Below are 4,432 nucleotides of genomic sequence, written 5' to 3'. Positions count from 1 at the left end.
TTGCTGTGAGAAGCAAAAAGAGGATCCTGGAACTGTTTAGCCAATTGATCTAGCCAGCCACTATGATTTTGTTTCAGTTAAGAGACTTCACCTAATAAAAAGAAGATGGTGATTAATAGTGTAGTACATTGGACATCACTTCTGACCTCCATATGTGCATACATAAGCTAGCATAAATGTACAGAAATGCACATGCACACACACTTGACCACAGTTATAAGTAAATATGATAAAGATAAAAGTGAACAAGAAAAGACACAGTTGGAATCAGAGCATCAAGGCTAAGATTTTATAAACTATTAGTGTCACACACTTAAAATTAAATCTAATATGATGCATTAATTTGCAGTTTCTATGTTGCTTTTCCTCTTCATTGATTTTTAACTGTTAAAATTTTGTTATTGTTTAATTCTGTCTTGTTAGTTTATACATGTCTTAATGCATGTATTTTTGATATGGTACTAGGTTTGCATAAATATCCCCAAATTTCAAATCATCGGCACACTTTACATCTGTATGACTTTAAGAGTGGAGGGGAAACCAGTTGATTTTTTAGTGGATACCAGAGCGGAGCATTCCATGCTGGTACAGCCATTAGGAAAATTAAAAGACAAAAAAATTTGGGTAATGGGTGCCACAGGGCAACGGCAATATTCATAAACTACCCGAAGAACAGTAGACCTTGGCGTGGGCTGGGTATCCCACTCATTCCTGGTTATCTTAGAATGCCCTTACCCTCTGATAGGAAGAGACATCCTGACAAAATTAGGAGCCCAGATTCATTTTGACTCTGAACAGCCATCAGTTACTGATAAACAGGGAAATCAATTACAGGTCCTTACTCTTAGGCTAGAAGATGTGTACAGACTCCATGAAGAGCCAGGGCTTGACCTCAGCTGTTCAGATGGAGCTGGTAATATGGACTGGTGGTGGGTCCATACTCCCTTAGCTTGGGCTGAAATATCCGGAATGGGTCTTGCAAAACAAGTGCCTCCACAGGTTATTCAGCTGAAAGCTAGTGCTACTACACCAGTGCCAGTTAAACAGTACCCCATGAGTAGAGAGGCCCGGGAAGGAATTCAAGCACACATCCAGAGGTGGATCCAGCAAGGAGTCCTGGTTCCTATTCAGTCTCCCTGGAACACTCCCTTGCTGCTAGTTAAAAAGATTGGTACCAATGATTATCAGCAAGTGCAGGACTTGAGAGAGGTCAATAAAAGGGCACAAGACATACATCTAACTGTCCCAAATCCTTATAACCTCCTGAGTGCCCTCCCACCTGAGCGGAGCTGGTACACCATATTAGACCCAAAAGATACCTTCTTCTGCCAGAGGTTACATCCTACCAGCCAACCACTTTTTGCCTTTGAATGGAGGGATCCCTACACGGGCAGAACTGGACAGCTCATCTGCATGACGACTTAATCTCTCAGGTGCTGTATTTTGGATATAAAAGCAATGAGGCTCAAGTTCAAGCCTTGGTGTGGCTCTATCCTGTGACTCATTTCACTAGATAACAAGATAGAAAACTACATATCATCAGGCTCAGATAATTTATTTACCATTGTCAATTATTAAGACTTAACACTAGGTGAATCATTCTCCTTTTCAAATATAATTGAAACTAAAAGAAATTGAAGAATGTGGTGTCTTTGACAATACTTTCCAAAGAACAGAATTAGTTCACAGGTGCCAAATGATTTGCTCTAAAAAGATAAATGTATTATTTTTAATAAGCATTTGAAAAATAAAGTTGAAGATAATGTATTCTGTTAATGGTCAGTTTTAAAGAATTAATTGTAATCTTCCAATAATATGTAAGAAGATAACTATGCGATAGAAGATATAATTTCTGATAACATTTATAATATACAATACATTTATGACTGACATTTCTATATATTAGATTTTAATGATTTCTCTTAACAAAGGGAATAAAGATGCATGAAATTTTTCCTTAAGATCTATTTACTGAAGAATCTTTGTATGGCAACATTATGTATCTGCTGATAATATGAGTTTTCAAGTGGACAAATACTTTGTCATGTGCTACTCACAATTCCTTGAGCCAAGCTTCAAATAAAAGCCTAAAGTAGTTGTTCTGTAAAAGAAATATAGTAAAATAAAGGATGCATCTCCAACTTTAGTCAAGATTCCAGTCTTTTTATTTTACCAGTTTCCTAGGATTATATCAGAAACCACTCCATTTTGTCAGTTTCACTTCTTAGGAAACTTACATTTAATAGAGTACAATAATACACTTTATTATGAGTTATATTTTATTGCTATCATTTAGCAGTTTCAAAAAAATGATAAAGAACAAAACTAGAAGATCTCATTTGAGGAGTTGGGTCTTGCTAATAATCAATGTGCCAACTCCCTAATCCTGGACTTACTAGCACCTGCATCCCATTGTAAGAAATACATTTTTTTTGTTTGTAAATTACCCAGTCTAAGACATTTTGTTATCACAGTCACGAATGAAAAAAGTCAAACGTATAGCTTGCATTTTTATTATTTTAGTAAAATATATATACATGAAAAATTATGTAATGATGTTATGCTATTACAAACAAAACCAATTATAGTCAACATACCTAAGTAAATTGTAGAAAAATAAAGTAAGCTGTCTCAAAGAGAAGGGAGATTTCAGGAATCCTCAAAGTTAATATTAAAATGTACATAGTTATCTGGTACTTGATAGGCAAAGCTGGATACAATGAATCTATAGCAGTCTTTCTATTTCTGAACCCTAGTGATTACATGTATATGCTGCCCTGTTTGGTAAAACAGTAGCAGCATTTTTGAGGTATTATTATCTTCAAAAACAAAACACCATGTTCAACACTTCCAGGCAGAAGGCTTGTATACTTTCATGTCAGTCTTTGTCACCTCATGCCTACATGATACATACTGGAAATTTACCTGGAACATACCTCAAGACAGACTGTCAAACAAAACAAAATAGTATTTCAATAGACTCAAGGAGGGAAAAAGTTCAAGGGTCTTACCAAGAGTTTAGTAAGAGAAAAATTATAAGTTCCAGAAAGGTGTGGGAAGACTAGCTGCAGAGATCTAAAAATAACTTATTTCACCTTAGTGAACAATTATTTATTTTCTAGGATATGTGACAAAAAGTTCTATTCTTCTCAATCTGTCTCTTAAACTCATAAAGATGAAGATGGACTTTGAATAAAAGCAAGAATTTGTCACATATTCTGTGCCTATGTACAAATAAGTTGTTCTATAGTGATACCTATAACAGTCTTTCCTAAAGAAACTTGTGTGAAGAGTAAGTTGTGCTTAGAAGGATTTATATATTAGTGGATCTAAAATTTCAAACTTTAGCAGGAATTTTAGACAATACAAAGGCTGAATGTTTCAAATGGAGGTGGTGCATATCTTTATAGTAGCACTAGAGAGACAGAAGCAGGAGGATTTCTTTGAGTCCAGGCTAGGTCTACAGACCAAGTTTCAATACAGCTAGAGTTGTTACACGGAGAAACCCTTTCTCAAAAATTCAACAAAAAAAAAAAAAAAACAAAAAAAAACAAAAAAACCAAAACCCAAACAAAAAAGGCTGAATGTTACCATTAAACTGAAAACAGGTTACTTTGTGTGTTTAGAAGTTTGTTTATAAGTACTCATTGGAAAGGTTTTGGAAAGCTCATCTGTCATTGAATGCATACTGAATGCAATTTCTTTGCATGTCTTAGCTATTTGGAAGGATGGTGGAGTAGGCAATGGAGTACAAACATCGCATTGAGAATTGGTTTATATTTTTTGAAAATTGTTTTGCATTTTATAGTAGCTCTGTTTTAAATATTTTAGCTTTCCTTTTTTAGACCTCAATTTTTAGAATAAAATATAATTGTATTTCCCTCCATATCTTTCCAATCTCCAAAAATTCCAGTAAAACCCACTCCCTTTCTCCTTATAAATCATGTCTTCTTTTCCACATGTATTGTCATGTTCATGTACACATACACACACACACACACACACACACACACACACACACACACACACCACAACTAAAATTACAAATGTAGACTGTTTATTTATTTTATTGCTACTTGTTTGTGTATCAATTCAGGGCTGACCACTTATTACTGAAAAAACAATTAGGGGGCTCCTCCCTGGGGAAGAGTATTTTTCAAATTCTCAGCATTCTTTAGTTGCTGATAGTTCTTTGTGTATGAGGAGAGCCCCATGAGATTTATTCATCCATACTAACATGACTATTGACTCTGTAAAAAATCTCTTCTTTCCTTCACTGGAAGTTGAGATTTTTATACTCCTAGAATATCACTTTTATACATACTCTTTTTATCTCCCAATGTTATAATCACAGAAAATATATTGCTATATATATTAAAAAAGAACTAAAAAATTAACAATCATCAGTATTTATGAATATTTGCAAAACAAT

The 4,432-nt window shown here is 34.5% G+C and overlaps 1 pseudogene; it reads left to right on the top strand.

Moving 5' to 3' along the window:
* The first annotated feature begins 516 nt into the window (after positions 1–516).
* LOC127214818 (uncharacterized) lies at positions 517–1,425 on the top strand (annotated as a pseudogene).
* Positions 1,426–4,432: the final 3,007 nt, after the last annotated feature.

The sequence above is a fragment of the Phodopus roborovskii genome, unplaced genomic scaffold, assembly GCF_943737965.1.
Source record: "Phodopus roborovskii unplaced genomic scaffold, PHOROB, whole genome shotgun sequence".
Lineage (NCBI taxonomy): Eukaryota > Metazoa > Chordata > Mammalia > Rodentia > Cricetidae > Phodopus > Phodopus roborovskii.
The sequence above is the reverse complement of the archived record's forward strand: the minus strand, read 5'-3'. Positions and strand labels throughout refer to the sequence as shown.